Below are 20,867 nucleotides of genomic sequence, written 5' to 3'. Positions count from 1 at the left end.
TATAAATGATTTGGAGGAAAATGTAGCTGGTCTGATTAGTAAGTTTGCGGACGACACAAAGGTTGGTGGAGTTGCCGATAATGATGAGGATTGTCAGAGGATACAGCAGGATATAGATCGGTTGGAGACTTGGGCGGAGAAATGGCAGATGGAGTTTAATCCGGACAAATGTGAGGTAATGCATTTTGGAAGGTCTAATGCAGGTGGGAAGTATACAGTAAATGGCAGAACCTTAGGAGTATTGACAGGCAGAGAGATCTGGGCGTACAGGTCCACAGGTCACTGAAAGTGGCAACGCAGGTGGATAAGGTAGTCAAGAAGGCATACGGCATGCTTGCCTTCATCGGTCGGGGCATTGGGTATAAAAATTGGCACGTCATGTTGCAGCTGTACAGAACTTTAGTTAGGCCACACTTAGAATATTGCGTGCAATTCTGGTCGCCACTTTACCAGAAGGACGTGGAGGCTTTGGAGAGGGTACAGAGGAGGTTTACCAGGATGTTGCCTGGTCTGGAGGGCATTAGCTATGAGGAGAGGTTGGAAAAACTCGGATTGTTTTCACTGGAACGACGGAGGTGGAGGGGCGACATGATAGAGGTTTACAAAGTTATGAGCGGCATGGACAGAGTGGATAGTCAGAAGCTTTTTCCCAGGGTGGAAGAGTCAGTTACTAGGGGACATAGGTTTAAGGTGCGAGGGGCAAAGTTTAGAGGGGATGTGCGAGGCAAGTTTTTTTTACACAGAGGGTGGTGAGTGCCTGGAACTTGCTGCCAGGGGAGGTGGTGGAAGCAGGTACGATAGCGACGTTTAAGAGAAATCTTGACAAATATATGAATAGGATGGGAATAGAGGGATATGGGCCCCGGAAGTGCAGAAGGTGTTAGTTTCGGTAGGCATCAAGATCGGCGCAGGCTTGGAGGGCCGAATGGCCTGTTCCTGTGCTGTACTGTTCTTTGTTCTTTGTTCTTTAACACTGCAGTGTCGTACTGAAGGAGTGCTGCACTGTCAGAGGTCCCATCTTCTGGGTGAGATATTAAACTGAGGTGCTGTCTGCCTGCTCAGGTGGGTGTAAAAGATTCCCAGGGCACTATTTTGAAGACGAGCAGAGGAGTTATCCCTCTGTGTCCTGGTCAATATTTATCCCTCAATCAACATCACAAAAACAGATTATCTGGTCTTTATCAAATTGCTGTTTGTGAAAGCTTGCTGTGTGCAAATTGACTGCCGCGTTTCCTATACTTCAAAAGTACTTCATTGGCTGTAAACATAAGAACATAAGAAATAGGAGCAGGAGTAGGCCATTCAGCCCCTCGAGCCTGCCCCACCATTCAATAAGATCATGGCTGATCTGTCCCAGGCCTCAACTCCTCTTTTGGGCCTGCTCCACCTAACCCGCGACTCCCCGAGATTTCAAAAATCTATCTACCTCCTCCTTAAATACATTTAGTGATCTAGCCTCCACAACTCTCTGAGGTAGGGAATTCCAGAGATTCACCACCCTCTGAGAGAAGAAATTCCTTCTCATCCCAGTTTTAAATGTGTGCCCCCTTATTCTGTAACTATGTCCCCTAGTTCGAGATTCCCCCACTAGTGGAAACATATTATCAACATCTACCCTGTCAAGCCCCCTCAGAATCTTATATGTTTCAATAAGATCACCCCTCATCTTCTAAACTCCAATGAGTAAAGACCTAACCTGTAAAGCACTTTGAGACATCCGGTGATCGTGAAAAGCATTACTTAAATGTAAATCTTTTTTTAAAATATGGTGCTGAGATTTTATTTGACTTCCCCTTTCAGTATCATTTGATTTGGGGTGGGTCACAGTGGGTTTTTATTAATAAGTCTTAAACCTAACACTGAAACCCTAAGTACTGGGATCAGTTTTACAAGTCTGTGTTCCTGCAGCATTGTCTCACCTGGTGGGAGGACAGATTTAGGCATTCTGACACAGAGTTCCTGTTTTTTAAATTGCTTAAAGGAAAATCACAATCACGTCTCTACTACTGGTGAGTGAGGCCCTGACTAAGGGCGTGAAGCTTGCCCCAGAATATCTGGAGAGGATATTTGAGCAAGCGAGCTGACCATTAGGCAGGAGAGAGGTTCCTCGACACAGACTCAGTCCAATCTGTGAACCATGTTTTATCGTCAGCCCTGTTGGTTGAAGGATAAATATTGGCCAGGACACTGGGGAGAACTCCCCTGCTCTTCTTTGAAATATTGCAGACAGGACTTTGGTTTAACATCTCACCTAAAAAGCTATCCCTCCAACAGTGCAGCACTCCCTTCGTACTGCACTGGGAGTGTCAGTCTGAATTCAGGCCTTGTGAGACATGATGAGATACTGTATAAATGCACGTCTTTCTGTTTTCTCCACCATTATTCCTTATCACTGTTTATAAATTCTTCCTCACTCCGGTTTTGAATTTAATTCAGTTTATGCCCTCAGGTCCAGCTTTGAAGTAATTATTCTGGATTTACCTTACCTCTAATCATTCAATATTTTATCTACTGTGCTGAGGTCCAATCTTAACAGCCTTCATTCCAGACTGCACTGTTTGAATTTCTCTATTTAACTAGGTTTCAAAGCATTCACTGGTTCAGCTGCAAGAAAATACTGGGATAACATGTGAGTGGTGCAGCGAGATTCCTGTAGTGCAGCCTCACTTAGTGTAACTGCACCCAAACCAAGCCACTCCCAGTTTTCCAATAATATCAGGATTGCCAAAATACAGGCCATTGAATTTGTTGCTTAATCTCACAATTTGAGTGCTTTTTTACTGTCCATGGGGGTTCAATGAAGTGTCAAATGGAAGTGGAGAAGGCAGCATCAAGAATTCTGTATGCTTCGAGTTTCAGTGATCGTGCTTATTTGTCCTTCATATAACAATAATTAAACACAGGAGGAAGGAAAGAAAATAACTGATGTTGGATAAAGTCTTCCTCAATCTTTGTACATGAATTAAGCTCTTATCCTGCATGTCCACTTTTGTCAATGATATTAAGATCAACCCTGACCTAGTGAACTCAGAATTTGGGTATTCTTATCAGATCCCACAGTTTATTGTTACATGTCAAGCTATCCTGTTCCTTCAGCCACCTAGACCCGATGCTCTGGAATTCCCCCCCCCAGCACCCCCGCCGACCCACAACCTCTCCACCTCTCACTTTTAAAATTCACTAAACTTTTGGCCACCCCTCCTAAAATCTTGTTCTTCAGCTCGGCATCCATTTCTGTCTCTGAGGTGAACTTTCTTCACATGTGAGACTTGATGATGAGCGGTAACAGTGGTATTCCAAAACGGAAAGCAAAGAGAGAGTGTGAGAAGAGATTGGCAGCTAACATAAAAGGGAATCTAAAAGTCTTCTATAGGAATATAAATAGTAAAAGGAGGAGCGGGGCCGTTAAGGAACCCAAAAGGAGATTTACGTATGGAGGCAGAGGACGTGGCTGAAGTACTAATGACTACTTTCCATCTGGCCTTACCAAGGAAGAAGATTCTGCTAAAGTCATAGTGAAAGAGGAAGTAGTTGAGATACTGGATGGGCTAAAAAATAAATTTGATAAAGAGGAAGTATAAAAAAGGCTCGCTGTACTTAAAGTTGATAAGTCACAAGGACCAGATCAGATGTATCCAAGGATACTGAGAGAAGCAAGGGTGGAAATCGCAGAGGCATTGGCCATAATCTTCCAATCCTCCTTAGATACAGGGTGGTGCCAGAGGACTGGAGAGTTGCAAATGTTACAATCTTGTCCAACAAGGTGTGTAAGGATAAACTCAGCAACTGTAGGCCAGATTGTTTAACCACAGTAGTGGGAAAACTTTTAGAAACAATAATCTGGGACAAAATTAACAGTCACTTGGACAAATGTGGATTAATTAGGAAATACAGCACAGATTTGTAAAGGGCAAATTGTGTTTTACTAACTTGATTGAGTTTTTTGACTAGGTAACAGAGGTTTGATGAGGCTAATACAGTTGATGTGCTGTACATGGACTTCCAAAAGGCGTTTGGTAAAGTGCCATATAACAGGCTTGTCAGCAAAGTAAAGGAATAGTGGCAGCATTGATACAAATTTGGTTGAGTGACAGGAAACAGAGAGTAGTGGTGAACGGTTGGTTTTTGGACTGGAGGAAGGTATATTGTGCGGGTCCCAGAGGTCGGTGTTAGGACCACTGCTTTTCTTGATCTATATGAATGACCTAGTCTTGGGTGTGTAGGGCATAATTTCAAAATTAATGTATGACACATGACACAAAACTTGGAAGTATTGTGAACTGTGAGGAAAATAGTGATAACCTTCAAAGGGACATAGATAGGCTGGTGGAATGGGAGGCATGTGGCAGATGAAATTTAATGCAGAGAAATGTGAAGTGATACATTTTGGGAGGAAGAATGAGGAGAGACAATATAAAAGTGTACAATTCTAAAGAGGGTGTTGGAGCAGAGGGGCCTGGGGGTATGTGTGCACAAATCATTGAAAGTAGCAGAGCAGGTTGAGAAAGTGGTTAATAAGTCATACGGGATCCTAGGCTTTATAAATTGATGCATAAAGTACAAAAGCAAGGAGGTTATGGTGAACCTTCATGAAACACTGGTTTGGCCTCAACTGGAGTATTGTGTCCAATTCCGCATACTGCAATTTAGGAAGGATGTATGGGCATTGGGAGGGTGCAGAAAAGATTTACAAGAATAGTTCCAGGGATGAGGGACTTCAGTTACAAGGATAGATTGGAGAAGCTGGATCTGTTCTCCTTAAAGAGGAGGTGGAGAAGAGATTTGATGGAGGTGTTCAAAAATCATGAGGGATAAAAAGCAGAGTAGATACGGAGAAAGCATTCCCATTGGCAGAAAGGTTGAGAACTGGAGGACATTGATTTGTGAATTTCACTTAGAAGGTGGTGAATCTTTGGAATTCTCTACCCCAGAGGACTGTGGAGGCTCAGTCGTTGAGTACGTCAAGATTGAGATCAATAGATTTATACATATCAAAAACATCAAGGGATAGGAGATAGTGCAGGAAAATGGTGTTGAAATAGAAGATCAGCCATGATCTAATTGAATGGCAGAGCAGGCTCGAAGGGCTGAATGGCCTACTCCTGCTCCTATTTCTTATGGTCTTATGTTCTAAAAGAGCCAAAGGTGACATGAGGAAAACTTTTTTATGCTGAGTGGTTTGGATCTGGATAATTATCTGAAGAGGAAAAAAATTACAGGGCGACGTGACAGGGAAAAGGTGGGGGGCTGGGACTAGCTGAGTTGGTCTTGCAGAGAGCCAGCATGGATATAACATAAGAACAGAGGAGCAGGAGTAGGCCATTCAGCCCGAGCCAATTGGCTTCCTTCTGTGCTGTAACCATTCACTGATTCTATGTTGGGCATTGCAGCCAAGTTTCCTTCCCCAGCAATAACTTACTGGATAGCAACTGCGAGCAGGAGTTCCTGACTTATTTTCTCCAGTAACCCAATTGTTGTAAGCCTGATTGTAAGGCACCACCTCTCACCTTGACTAGGACGAGGTCAGTCAGTTTCCACTCCACATACAGTCATAAAGTTATACAGCACAGAAACAGGCCCTTCGGCCCATCGTTTCTGTGCTGGTCATCAAGCCAATTCTAATCCCATTTTCCAGTACTTGGCCCGTAGCCTTGTATGCTATGGCGTTTCAAGTGCTCATCTAAATACTTCTTAAATGTTGTGAGGGTTCCTGCCTCTACCACCCCTTCACGCAGTGTGTTCCAGATTCCAACCACCCTCTGGGTGAAAAAGATTTTCCTCAAATCCCCTCTAAACCTCCTGCCCCTTACCTAAAATCTATGCCCTCTGGTTATTGACCCCTCCGCTATCTACCCTATCTATGCCCCTCATTATTTTGTATACCTCAATCAGGTTCCCCCACCCCCCCCCCACCCCCAGCCTTCTCTGGAACCATTGAGGAGAAGGGAAACTGGACATTCCATTTTATGCCAAAAGTTTCACTCACATTTGCTGGTGTATAAATAAAAGTTTTTGTTGTGAATTGGTCTCCCAAACTGCAAGAGGCAATTATAAAACTGCTCACGCATCCCGAATGGGGTTTTGAAAAACTCCTGGGGAAACATTATCCATAAGGGTGGGGAGGCAAGGGGGCTGCAGCCAATCAGCTGACAGGCAGCCAGCGTTCTTGCCCTCAAGCTATGAAAGCAACTCTGCAAAATTTTGCTGGCATTTTATCGATTTCATGCGTCAGATCTGTGCATTCGATATCAGTGACAAGCAAACTGTGAAAAGGAGCAGGAAGCGTGTTGGTTTTCACTCGTCCATGCAGCTGGTGCAGATTGTGTCAGAGCTGTGGGTGGTGATGTGATTCTATGCAAGCTGACTTTATTTTGCAGACATACACACACTTTTGGTGATTACTGTGCAAGATACTTTTCAACTAAAAGTCAAAGCTTGCAACCAAATTTGTTCAGATAAAAGGCATGTTATTACAAAGTATTTGCAGCACAGAAACAAGCCATTTGGCCCAATTGGTCTATGCTGGTGTTTATGCTCCACACAAACCTCTATCCACCCCCTCTTCATCTCACCCTGTCACCATATCCTTCTATTCCTTTCTCCCTCATATATTTATCCAGCTTCCCCTTAAATATATCAATACTATTCACCTCAACCACTCCTTGTGGTAGCGAGTTCCACATTCTCACCACTCTCTGGGTAAAGAAGTTCCTCCTGAATTCCCGATTGGAGTTATTTGTGACTATCATATATTTATGGCCCCCAGTTCTGGCCTTGCCAACAAGTGGAAACATCTCTTGTCTACCTTATCAAGCCCTTTCATAATCTTGCTGACTTATCAGGTCACGCCTCAGCCTTCTCCTTTCTAGCAAAAAGAGTTATGTTTCCCATATTCTCCAGTCCTGAAGCTGCTGACTCTTGCTGACATAAAGTTCTTCAGCCACTGCATCCCTCTGGTATCTTATCCCAGTGGCTATTCTTCATGTGAGTCAGTGTTGGGACCCTTGCTTTTCCTGATATATATTAATGACCTAGAACTTGGTGTACAGGGCACAATTTTAAAGTTTGCAGATGATACAAAACTTGGAAACATTGTGAACTGTGAGGAGGATAGTGTAGAACTCCAAAAGGACATAGACAAGTTGGTGGAATGGGCAGGCAGATGGCAGATGAAGTTCAATGCAGAGAAATGTGAAGTGATTCATTTTGGGAGGAAGAACATGGAGAGACAAAACAAAATAAAGGGTAAAATTCTAAAGGGGGTGCAGGAGCAGAGGGACCTGGGTGTATATGTGCATAAGTCATTGAAGGTGGCAGGACCGGTTGAGAGAGCAGTTAATAAAGCATACAATATCCTGGGCTTTATTAATAGGGGCATAGAGTACAACAGCAAGGAAGTTATGCTGAACTTGTATAAGACACTAGTTCATCTTCAGCTGGAGTATTGCATCCAATTCTAGGCGCCGCACTTTAGGAAAGCTATGAGGGCATTGGAGAGATTACAGAAAAGATTCACAAGAATGGTTCCAGGGATGAGGAACTTCAGTTATGAAGATAGATTGGAGAAGTTAGGACTGTTTTCCTTGGAGAAGGCTGAGAGATGATTTGATAGAGATATTCAAATTCATGGTGGGTCTAGACAGAGTAGATAGGGCGAAACTGTTCCTACTTGTGAAAGGATCGAGAACGAGAGGGCACAGATTTAAAGTTTTGGTAAGAGAAGCAAAAGTGAAATGAGGAAAAACTTTTTCACGTAGAGAGTGGTTAAGGTCTAGAAGGCACTGCCTAACGGTGTGGTGGAGGCAGGTTCAATTGAAGCATTCAAAAGAGAATTAGATTGTTATATGAAAAGGAAGGGTTACGGGGAGAAGGCAGGGGAATGGAACTGAGGGAGTTGGTCTTTCAGAGAGCCAGTGTGGACACGATGGGCCGAATGGCCTCCTTCTGTACTGTAACAGTTTTGTGATTCTGTGATGTGTGTGAGCCGAGATAATAAGGAAATAAAATGTTTCTTAGTACTTTAAAATTGTTTGCTGCTAAATGTTTTCTTTATTCTGTTTAAATGTAATCAGATGTACCCTTACATTTTTTTATATGTTAACAACAGTGTAATGACTCAGTTATAAATGAGCTCAGGCTCCCACTGAGGACACAGCACAAGGAATCTATGAGGTAATGGAATGTTCCGGAAATAAACCAACTAGGGATCGGGTTATTTTAGGTTTAGATTTATGCAATGAAAAGGGCTACCAAATAACCTTGCTGTAAAGGAGTCATTAGGAAATAGTGATCACAATGTGATAGAATTCTACATTAAGTTTGAAAGAGATATAGCTCATTCTGAAACTAGGATCTTAATCTGAACGAAGGAAATTATAAAGGTATGAGGGGCAAGTTGGCTATGGTGGAATGGAAAATACATTAAAAGATTTGATGGTAGACAGGCAATGGCTAATATTTAAAGAAGTATTACACGGTTTACAACAAATATACATTCCTCTAAGACACAAAAACCCAACAGGAAAGATGCATCAACCGTGGCTAACAAAAGAAGTTAAGGATTGCAATAGGTCAAAAGAAGTGGCTTACAAGGTCACCAGAAAAAGTAGGAAGCCCAAGGATTGGGAGCAATTGAGAGTCCAGCAAAGGAGGACCAAGAAACTGATAAAGAAAGGGAAAAGAGATTATGAATCTAAGCTAGCTAGAAACATAAAGGTGGACTGTAAAAGCTTCTTTAGGTATGTGGAAAGGAAACAATTAGCAAGGACGAATGTGAGTCCATTGCAGGCAGAGACAGGAGAGTTTGCGGTGGAGAAAGAGGAAGTGGCGGAGAGACTAAACAGTTACTTTGTGTCTGTCTTCACAGAGCAAGATACAGAAAATCTCCCAGAAATACTAGGGAACCAAGAGACTATAAAAATGAAGAACGGAAAGTAATTAGTATCAATAAAGAGGTAGTACTCAAAAAATTAATTGGATTGAAAGTTGATAAATCCCCTGGACCAGATGAGCTACATCCCAGAGTATTGAAGGAGGTGGCTATAGAGATAGTGGATGCATTGGTGGTTGTCTTTCAAAATTCTATAGATTCTGTAAGGGTCCCTGCAGACTGGAAAGTAGCAAATGTAACCCCAATATTTAAGAAGGGAGCGAGAGAAAAAACAGAGAACTACAGACCTGTTAGTTTGATGTCAATAGTAGGGAAAATGTTAGATTCTATTATAAAGGATGTGATAACTGGACAGTTGGAAAATAATGATTTGATTGGGCAGAGTCAACATGGATTTGAGAAAGGGAAATCATGTTTGACAAACTTATTGGAGTTTTTTGAGGATGTTACTTGTAGCATAGATAAAGGAGAACCAGTGGATGTGGTGTATTTGGATTTTCAGAAGGCTTTTGATAAGGTCCCACACAGGAGGATAGTGAACAAAATTAGAGCACATGGGTTTGGGGGTAATATACTGATATGGATTGAAAATTGGTTAACAGACAGAAAGCAGACAGTAGGAATAAACGGATCATTCTCGGGGTGGCAACTGTTACTAATGGGGTACCCCAAGGATTGGTCTTTATAGCCACTCCAGGCGCTGCTTCACAAACCACTGACCACCTCCAGGCGCTTAACCATTGTCTCTCGAGACAAGGAGGCCAAAGAGAAGAGAACCCCAAGGATCAGTGCTTGGGCCATAGCTGTTCACAATCTATATCAATGATTTGGATATGGGGACCAATTGTAACAATTCCAAATTTGTGGATGATACAAAACTAGGTGGGAATTTAAGTTGTGAGGAGGATGCAAGGAGGCTTCCAGGAGATTTGGACAGGCTAAGTGAATGGGCAAGAACACGGCAGATGGAATATAATGTTAACAAGGTGACCCACTTTGGTAGAAAAAAACAGAAAGGTAGAGTATTTCTTAAATGGTGAGAGGTTGGGAAGTGTTGATGTCCAAAGGGCCCTGGGTGTCCTTGCTCATGGGTCACTGAAAGCTACCATGCAGATGCAGCAAGCAATTAGGAAGGCAAATGGTATGTTGGACTTCAGTGCAAGGGGATTATGAGTACAGGAGTAAAGATGTCTTGCTGCAATTGTATAGAACCTTGGTGTGACAGCACCTGGAATATTGTGTACAGTTTTGGTCTCCTTATCTAAGGAAGTATATACTTGCCCTCGATGGAGCACAATAGAGGTTCACCAGACTAATCCCTGGGATGGCAGGATTGTCTTATGAGGAGAGATTGCAGAAACTGGACCTGTATTCTCTAGAGTTTCGAAGAATGAGAGGTGATCTCATTGAAATGTGCAAATTTCTTGCAGGGCATGACAGGGTAGATGTGGATAGGATGTTTCCTCTGGCTGGTGAGTCCAGAACCAGGGGACACAGTCTCAGAATAAGGGGCAGGCCATTAAAGACTGAGATGAGGAGCAATTTCTTTACTCAGAGGGTGGCAAATCTTTGGAATTCTCTACCCCAGAAGGCTCTGGAAGCTCAATCATTGAGCATGTTCAAGACAGAAATCAATAGATTTCTGAATACTAATGACATCAAGGAAAAATGGTGTAGAGGTAGATGATCAGTCATGCTCTGAATGGCGAAGCAGGCTCGATGGGCCAAATGGCCTAATCCTGCTCCTATTTCCGACGATCTTATGAAAACACAGATGTTATTAAAGGTGCTAAATGTCCAAAATCATTAAATGATCCCGATTCCCCAAGCTGCAGGCTGTTCCTAACATGTGCAAACTGGAACAACTACCCAAATCATAGAATCATAGAAAGTTTATGGCACAGAAAGAGGCCACTTAGCCCATGTTGTCTTTGCCGGCTGAAATGAAAAACGATCCACCTATTTTAATCCCACCTTCCAGCATCTGGTCCGTAGCCCTGTAGATTATGGCACTTGAGGATTATATCCAGACTCCTTTTGAATGAGTTGAGGGTTTCTGCCTCAACTACCCTTTCATGCAGTGAGTTCCAGACACCCACCACCTTCTGGGTGAAAAAGTTTTTCCTCATCTCCCCTCTAAGTTTTCTACCAATCAATTTAAAACAATGCCCCCTCGTCACTGACCTCTCTGCTAAGGTGAATAGGCCCTTCACCTCCACTCTATCCAGGCCCCTCAAAATTTTATATATTTCGATCAGATCTCCCCTCAGCCTTCTTTGTTCCAAGGAGAACAACCCCAGCCTATCCAATCTTTCCCCATAGCTGCATTTTTCCAGTCCTGGCAACATCCTCGTAAATCTCCTCTGTACCCTCTCTAGTGCAATTACATCCTTTCTGTAATGAGGTGACCAGAACTGTACACAGTACTCAAGTAGTGGCCTAACCAATGAGTTATATAGTTCCAGCATAACCTCCCTGCTCTTATATTCTATACCTCGGCTAATAAAGGAAAGGATTCCATATGTCTTCTTAACCACTTTATCGACCTGTCCTGCTACCTTCAGGGATCTGTGGACATTCACTCCAAGGTCCCTCGCTTCCTCTACACTTCTCAATATTTTCCCATTTATCGTGTATTCCTTTGCCTTGTTTGACCTCCCCAAATGTATCACCTCACACTTCTCCAGGTTGAATTCCATTTGCCACTTTGCTGCGCATCTGACCAGACCATCAATATCTTCCTGCAGCCTACAGCTATCCTCCTCACTATCTACCACATGGCTGATCTTTGTGTCGTCCGCAAACTTCTTGATCATGCCCCCTACATTTACATCCAAATTGTTAATATACACCACAAAAAGCAGGGGACCCAGTACTGAGCCCTGCGGAACGCCACTGGAAACAGCCCTCCAGTCGCTAAAACAGCCGTCAACAATTACCCTTTGTTTCCTGCCACTGAGCCAATTTTGTATCCACCTTGCTGCATTTCCCTGGATCCCATGGGATTTTATTTTTTTAACCAGTCTGCCATGTGGGACCTTGTCAAAAGCCTTGCTAAAATCCATGTAGAGCACATCAACTGCACTACTCTCATCTATCTTCCTTGTTACTTCTTCAAAAAATTCCATCAAGTTGGTCAAACAAGATCTTCCCTTAATAAATCCATGCTGACTATCCTTGATTAACTTGTGCCTTTTTAAGTGACCATTTATCCTGTCTCTCAGAATAGTTTGCCCACTACTGAGGTTAGACTGACTGGCCTGTAATTATTCAGTCTATCCCTTGCTCCCTTTTTAAACAGAGGTACAATGTTAGCAGTTCTCCAATCCTCCGGCACCACACCTGTATCCAGTGAGGACTGGAAAATGATGGTCAGACCTTCTGCAATTTCCTCTCTTGCTTCTTTTAACAGCCTGGGGTACATTTCATCCGGCCCTGGTGATTTATCAACTTTCAAGGATGCTAATCCCATTAATACTTCCTCTCTCCCTATGTTTATCACATTCAATACTTCACACTCCTCCTCCTTAACTACAATATCTGCATCGCCCCCCTCTTTTGTGAAGACAGACGCAAAATATTCATTAAGAGCCATACCAATATCTTCCGCTCCTAAACATAGGTTACCTTTTTGGTCTTTTCTGGGCCCTACTCTCTCCTTAGCTATCCTCTTACTCTTAATGTATTGATAAAACATCTTTGGGTTCACCTTGATTTTGCTTGCCAATATTCTTCCATGCCCTCTCTTTGCTTTCCTAATTTCCTTTTTGATTTCACCCCTCCACTTTCTATACACCTCTCGGCTTTCTGTAGTATTGAGTTCTCGGTGTTGGACATAAGCTTTCTTTTTCTGCCTTATCTTATCCTGTAAGCTCTTTGACATCCATGGGGATCTAGATTTGGCCATCTCACCCTTTATTTGTGGGAACATGTTTACCTTGAACCCCTTGAATCTCCCCTTTGAATGCCTTCCACTGTTCTGACACTGATTTACCTGCAAGTAGCTGTTTCCAGTCCACTTTCACTAAATCACTCCTCAGTCTAGTAAAATTGTCCTTGCCCCAATTGAGAACTCTAACTCCTGTTCTATCTCTGTCCTTTTCCATAATTATATTAAAACTGACTGAATTATGATCACTACCACCAAAATGCTCTCCCACTGCCACTCCTTCCACCTGCCCATCTTCATTTCCTAAAACTAAGTCTAAAACTGCACCCTCTCTTGTTGCACTTGCTACATACTGGGCAAAAAAGTTCTCCTGAATGCACCTCAAGAATTCTGCTCCCTCAATTCCTTTCACACTAAAACAATCCCAGTTAATATTGGGGCAGTTAAAATCCCCTGTTACTGCTGTTTTTTTCTTGCACTTGCCAGAGATTTGCCCACGTATCTGCTCTTCTATCTCCCTCTGACTGTTTGGGGGTCTATAATACACTCCCAGCAGTGTGATTGCCTGTTTTTTATTCCTTAGCTCAATCCATATGGCCTCATTTGATGAACCTTCCAACATAGCATCCCTCCCCACAGCTGTAATAGTTTCCTTGACCAAAATTGCCATTCCCCCTCCTTTCTTATCCCCCTCCCTATCGCGTCCTGTAACCAGGAATGTTGAGCTGCCATTCCTGTCCCTCCTTAAGCCATGTTTCTGTAATAGCTATGATATCATACTGCCACGTGTCTATCTGTGCCCTCAGCTCATTTGCTTTATTTGCTATACTCCTTGCATTGAAATAGATTCTCTTGAGCACTGCCAAACTCTTTTTTTATATTTCCTAACCGTTGTTTCCTCTGTCTTCCAGATTCATCCATTAATTTTCTGCCTTCCATTTTCATTTCTGATTTTGTCCCAACTGAGTTTACACTCAGGTCCCCATCCCCCTGCTGAACTAGTTTAAACCCTCCCCAACAGCACTAGCAAAACATCCCGCAAGGAACTCAGTCCCGGCTCTGTTCAGGTGCAACCCGTCCGGTCTGTACAGGTCCCATCTCCCCCCCAGAGCCGGTCCCAATGTCCCAGAAATCTAAAACTCTCCCTCCTGCACCATCTTTCCAGCCACGCATTCATCTGTTTTATCCTTCTATTTCTATACTATTTCTTCTATTTCTATACAAATGCACCAAATCTATCTGTAAGTACCTCATACACATGCACAATTCCTCAATTCACAGACCCAGGAGAGTTTCAAAATTCACCGATGGAGTGTGCTTTTACTAATTTCCTGTAATTTGTCCATATCTTCTGAAGCCAACTGTGATAAAAATGGTGCCCACTCCCTTTACCACCAACACACATTGGCAGCATGTGTACCATATACAAGATGCACTGCAGCAACTCACCAAGGCTCCTTAGACAGCACCTTCCAAACCCGTGACCACTAGCACTTAGAAGGACAAGAGCAGCAGACACATGGCAACACCACCAAGCCACACACCATCCTGACTTGGAACTATATCGCCGTTCCTTCACTGTCGCTGGGTCAAAATCCCGGAACTCCGTTCCTAACAGCACGATGGGTGTACCTACCTCACATGGACTGCAGTGGTTCAAGAAGGCAGCTCACCACCACCTTCTCAAGGGCAATTAGGGATGGGCAATAAATGCTGGCATAGCCAGCGATGCCCACAACCCAGGAAGGAATTTAAAAAAAGTTCTTGTAGAAAACATCACAGGAAGAAACACGTTCTGCCGAACACACAGTCCTCATTAGAGGTCAGCTACCCGACCCGAACCCGACGGGATCCAACAACATGTGTCGGGTTGGGCCCATCTTCGGGGCCCAGCTTTTGGGTTCGGGTCGAGTCCAGGTCGGGTCGGGCCGGACACACACGGTAAGTGCTCTGCAGGTAAGTATTGAAATTAAAAACTTACCTGAGCTGGGAGTCCGGAACGAAACTGAGCTTGCGCAGTGAGCGTGTGATGTCACTATGATGTCATTAAGCATGCGCTGCAGCTTCCTGGAGGTTCCCAGTCGGAAGGTAAGTAAAGGGATGGTCAGGTCAGCTCGGGTCGGCTCGGCTCGGCTCGGGTCGGGCTCGGGTCGGGTCGGCTCGGGTCGGGCTCGGGTCCGGTCGGGCTCGGGTCGGGTCGGGCTCAGCTAGGGTCGGCTCGGGTTGGGTTGGCTCAGGTCGGGCTCGGGTCGGCTCGGGCTCAGGTCGGGTGAGCTCAGGTCGGGTCAGGCTCAGGTTGGGTCGGCTGTGGATCGGTGCAAATGCACTTGCAGCTGTTCAATATTCAGTCCGTTAACACCTTATCTGTACTAATGCTTTGTCTTTCAACCCACCATTAACATATTGTTTGCCTTTGCTCCATGACCTTTTGGTCAGCTATGTGGCCTTGTCCAATCTACACCTTCTCCTTTGTTATCTCTTGCCCCACCCCCACCTCACTTGCTTATAACCTGTGACTTTTCTAATATTTGTCAGTTCCGAAGAAGGGTCACTGACCTGAAACGTTAACTCTGCTTCTCTTTCCACAGATGCTGCCAGACCTGCTGAGTGGTTCCAGCATTTCTTGTTTTTATTTAGGTGAGACTGTTTGTTACTAGTTCTGTGAGTTAGTGTGTAACTATTTATTACTCAGTTGGCGGTGGCGTAGTGGTATTATCACTGGACTAGTAACCCAGAGACCCAGGATATTTCTCTGGGGACATGGGTTCGGATCCCACCAAAGCAGAAGGTGGAATTTGAATTTAGTTAATAAATCTGGAATTAAAAGCTAGTCTAATGGTGGCCATGAAACCATTGTCGATTGTTGTAAAAACCCATCTGGTTCACTGATGTCCTTTAGGGAAGGAAATCTGCTGTCCTTACCTGGTCTGGCCTACATGTGACTCCAGACCTACAGCAATGTGGTTCACTCTGAAATGGCCTAGCAAGCCACTCAGTTGGACCTAACCGCTACGAAGTTAATAAAAAGGAATGAAACCGGACGGACCACCCGGCATCGACCTAGGCACTGGAAACGACATTGGCAAACCCAGCCCTGTCGAACCTGCAAAGTCCTCCTTACTAACATCTGGGGGCTTGTGCCGAAGTTGGGAGAGCTGTCCCACAGACTAGTCAAGCAACAGCCTGACATAGTCATACTCACGGAATCATACCTTACAGACAATGTCCCAGACACTGTCATCACCATCCCTGGGTATGTCCTGTCCCACTGGCAGGACAGACCCAGCAGAGGTGGTGGCACAGTGGTATACAGTAGGGAAGGAGTTGCCCTGGGAGTCCTCAACATCGACTCTGGACCCATGAAATCTCATGGCATCAGGTCAAACATGGGCAAGCTAACCTCCTATTGATTACCTACCGCCCTCCCTCAGCTGATGACTCAGTACTCCACCATGTTGAACATCACTTGGAGGAAGCACTGAGGATGGCAAGGGCACAAAATGTACTCTGGGTGGGGGTCTACAACGTCCATCACCGAGTGACGCGGTAGCACCACTACTGGCCGAGCTGGCCGAGTCTTAAAGGACAGAGCGGCTAGACTGGGTCTGTGGCAGTTGGTGAGGGAGCCAACACGTGGGAAAAACATACTTGACCTCGTCCTCACCAATCTGCCTGCTGCAAATGCTTCTGTCCATGACTGTATTGGTAGGAGTGACCACCGCACAGTCCTTGTGGAGACGAAGTCCCGCCTTCACATTGAGGATACCGTCCATCGTGTTGTGTGGCACTATCACCGTGCTAAATGGGATAGATTTCGAACAGATCTAGCAATGCAAAACTGGGCATCCATGAGGCGCTGTGGGCCATCAGCAGCAGCAGAATTGTACTCAACCACAATCTGTAACCTCATGGCCCAGCATATCCCCCACTCTACCATTACCATCAAGCCAGGAGACCAACCCTGGTTCAATGAAGAATGCAGGAGGGCATGCCAGGAGCAGCACCAGGCATACCTCAAAATGTGGTATCAACCTGATGAAGCTACAACATAGGACTATCTGCATGCCAAACTGCGTAAGCAGCATGTGATACACAGAGCTAAGCGATCCCATAACCAACGGATCAAATCTAAGCTCTGCAGTCCTGCCACATCCAGCCGTGAATGGTGGTGGACAATAAAACAACTGACTGGAGGAGGTGGCTCCACAAATATCCCCATCCTCAATGATGGGGGAGCCCAGCACATCAGTGCGAAAGATAAGGCTGAAGCATTTGCAACAATCTTCAGCCAGAAGTGCCAAGTTGATGATCCATCTCGGCCTCTTTCTGAAGTCCCCAGCATCACAGATGCCAAACTTCAGCCAATTCGATTCACTCCGCGTGATATCAAGAAATGACTGAAGGCACTGGACACTGCAAAAGCTATGGGCCCTGACAATATTCCGGCAATAGTACTGAAGACCTGTGCTCCAGAACTTGCCGCGCCCCGAGCCGATCTGTTCCAGTACAGCTACAACACTGACATCTACTCTGCAATGTGGAAAATTTCCCAGGTATGTCCTGTACACAAAAAGGAGGACAAATCCAACCCGGCCAATTACCGCCCCCATCAGCCTACTCTCTATCATCAGTAAAGTGATAGAAGGTGTCATCAACAGTGCCATCAAGCAGCACTTGCTTAGCAATAACCTGCTCAGTGACGCTCAGTTTGGGTTCCACCAGGGCCACTCAGCTGCTGACCTCATTACAGCCTTGGTTCAAACATGGACAAAAGAACTGAACTCAAGAGGTGAGGTGAGAGTGACTGCCCTTGACATCAAGGCAGCATTTGACCGAGTATGGCATCAAGGAGCCCTAGCAAAACTGAGGTCAATGGGAATCAGGGGGAAAACCCTCCGCTGGCTGGAGTCATACCTAGCACAAAGGAAGATGGTTGTGGTTGCTGGAGGTCAATCATCTGAGCTCCAGGACATCACTGCAGGAGTTCCTCAGGGTAGTGTCCTCGGCCCAACCATCTTCAGATGCTTCATCAATGACCTTCCTTCAATCATAAGGTCAGAAGTGGGGATGTTCGTGGATGATTGCACAATGTTCAGCACCATTCGTGACTCCTCAGATACTGAAGCAGTCCGTGTAGAAATGCAGCAAGACCTGGACAATATCCAGGCTTGGGCTGATAAGTGGCAAGTAACAATTGTGCCACACAAGTGCCAGGCAATGGCCATCTCCAACAAGAGAGAATCTAACCATCTCCCCTTGACATTCAGCGGCATTACCATCGCTGAATCCCCCACTATCAACATCCTACGGGCTACCATTGAACAGAAACTGAACTGCAGTAGCCATATAAATACCATGGCTACAAGAGCAGGTCAGAGGCTAGGAATTCTGCAGCGAGTAACCCACCTCCTGACTCCCCAAAGCCTGTCCACCATCTACAAGGCACAAGTCAGGAGTGTGATGGAATACTCTCCACTTGCCTGGATGGGTGCAGCTCCAACAACACTCAAGAAACTCGACACCATCCAGGACAAAGCAGCCTGCTTGATTGGCACCCCATCCACAAACATTCACTCCCTCCATCACTGATGCAAAGTGGCAGCAGTGTGTACCATCTACAAGATGCACTGCAGCAACTCACCAAGGCTCCTTCGACAGCACCTTCCAAACCCACGACTTCTACCACCGAGAAGGACAAGGGCAGCAAATACATGGGAGCACCACCGCCTGCAAGTTCCCCTCCAAGTCGCACACCATCCTGACTTGGAACTATATCGCCGTTCCTTCACTGTCGCTGGGTCAAAATCCTGGAACTCCCTTCCTAACAGCACTGTGGGTATACCTACCCCACATGGACTGCAGCGGTTCAAGAAGGCAGCTCACCATCACCTTCTCAAGGGCAATTAGGGATGGGTAATAAATGCTGGCCTAGCCAGTGACGCCCACATCCCATGAATGAATAAAAAAAAACATTTCTTGTAATTATTGATAAAGGCAGAAAATGCTGTAAATATTCAGCAGTTCCTGTGGAAATGTGTGACCTTTGACTGATCTGAATCATTAACTCTAATTGAGCTGAATATTTCCAGCACTTTCTCTTTTGATTACACATTTCCCGGGAGTATTTTGATTTTGTATTTATTGATTTTCCAGTCACGTTCTCCCTGGAACAGGGGGCGGGGCCTGTGGCAGAGGGAGGGGCCTGGCGCGGGGGTGGAGCCAATCGTTGGGGGGCGTGGCCTGGAGCAGGGGGCTTGGAGGGAGGGGGCGGGACCTTACTCGACGCGGCGTCGAGCGGAGTGACGTCAGGTGGCGCTCTCCGGGCCCGGGCGAGGCTTCGGCCTCTCTCCCGGGGCTACGGGACCCGGGGGGGTGAATTCGCATGGTATCCGCAGCCTCAGGTACACTCAGCCGGACACACAAACAATGACGAGGTGGTGCGTGCTCGGCCTACAGCATCATATAGCCATATTCCGGTACACTAACTATCTTCACCAGGATGGCCGAGTGGTTAAGGCGTTGGACTTAAGATCCAATGGACATATGTCCGCGTGGGTTCGAACCCCACTCCTGGTATTTGGCTTTTTGCACCAAGTGCTGCTCATCACAGTAAATTGTTTCAATTAATTTACTACGTTTGATGAAGGGATTCTATATAAAAACCACATTTTTAAATGTCTTCATTTATTATGTAAATATAAATTTTTTATATCGTTTGCATATCTTAAATATATATCTATTATATAAAACGTTTATATAATATTCATATATTAATTAAAATTAATCATTTAAAATAATTATATCAAAACACCAGAATACGAATACTGATCAAAATGATTTCTATAAAATTGCAGTATGTATTTATTATGTAAAAACATTTATGAAAGTCCTTATTTTGTTAAAATAAAACTTCAAAACTGTGTAAGTCTATAAAAACATTTGTAAAATATTTTTTTTTAAATTGGAGGTTTTGAAGCACATTAAGGTGGATAAATCCCCAGGGCCTGACCAGGTGTATCCTAGGATGCTATGGGAAGCAAGGGAGGAGATTGCTGGGGCCCTGACAGAGATTTTTGTATCATCGTTAGCCACGGGTGAGGTACCAGAAGACTGGAGGATAGCTAATGTTGTGCCTTTATTTAAGAAGGGCAGCAGGGATAAGCCAGGGAACTACAGGCCAGTGAGCCTTACATCAGTGGTGGGAAAGTTATTGGAAGGGATTCTGAGAGACAGGATTTATATGTATTTGGAAAGACATGGTCTGATTAGGGTTAGTCAGCATGGCTTTGTGCGTGGGAAATCATGCCTCACGAATTTGATTGAGTTTTTTCAGGAGGTGACCAAGAGGATTGACGAGGGCAGGATGATGGACGTTGTCTACATGGACTTTAGCAAGGCCTTTGACAAGGTCCCACATGGTAGGCTGGTCCAGAAGGTTCGAACACATGGGATCCAGGGTGAGCTAGCAAATTGGATACAAAATTGGCTTGGTGATAGGAGGCAGAGGGTGGTAGTGGAGGGTTGTTTTTCAGATTGGAGGCCGGTGACCAGTGGTGTGCCGCAGGGATCGGTGCTGGGCCCTCTGTTGTTTGTCATATATATTAATGACTTGGATGAGAATGTAGGGGGCATGATTAGTAAGTTTGCAGATGACGCCAAAATTGGTGGTATAGTGGACAGTGAAGAAGGTTGTCTCAGGTTACAACAGGATATAGATAAACTGGGAAAGTGGGCAAGGGATTGACAAATGGAATTTAACGCAGACAAGTGCGAAGTGATGCATTTTGGGAAGTTAAAACAGGGCAGGACATATACAGTGAGTGGCAGGGCCCTGGAGAGTGTTGTTGAGCAGAGAGACCTTGGGGTGCAAGTATATAGTTCCCTGAAAGTGGCAACACAGGTAGACAGGGTAGTGAAGAAGGCATATGGCATGCTTGCCTTCATTGGCCGAGGCATTGAGTACAAGAGTTGGGACGTCATTTTACAGTTGTACATGACGTTGATTCGGCCGTATTTGGAGTACTGTGTGCAGTTCTGGTCGCTGCACTACAGGAAAGATGTGATTAAGCTAGAGTGGGTGCAGAAAAG

At 44.9% G+C, this 20,867-nt stretch overlaps 1 protein-coding gene and 1 non-coding gene across 2 annotated transcripts in view; both read left to right on the top strand.

The window, feature by feature from the left end:
* Nucleotides 1–19,076: 19,076 nt before the first annotated feature.
* LOC137376165 (utrophin-like) overlaps nucleotides 19,077–20,867 on the top strand; it is a 904,611-nt gene continuing 902,820 nt past the window's right edge. The window contains exon 1 of the mRNA XM_068044198.1: nucleotides 19,077–19,180. The gene's annotated coding sequence lies outside the window, so the exon portion shown is untranslated. The remainder of the gene's footprint in view (nucleotides 19,181–20,867) is intronic.
* On the top strand, nucleotides 19,273–19,355 carry trnal-uaa (transfer RNA leucine (anticodon UAA)). The gene has a single exon. It is a non-coding gene; the product is annotated as a tRNA-Leu (tRNA).

Source organism: Heterodontus francisci, chromosome 13 (genome assembly GCF_036365525.1).
Source record: "Heterodontus francisci isolate sHetFra1 chromosome 13, sHetFra1.hap1, whole genome shotgun sequence".
Classification (NCBI taxonomy): domain Eukaryota; kingdom Metazoa; phylum Chordata; class Chondrichthyes; order Heterodontiformes; family Heterodontidae; genus Heterodontus; species Heterodontus francisci.
This window is presented reverse-complemented; position numbering and strand designations above follow the sequence as displayed.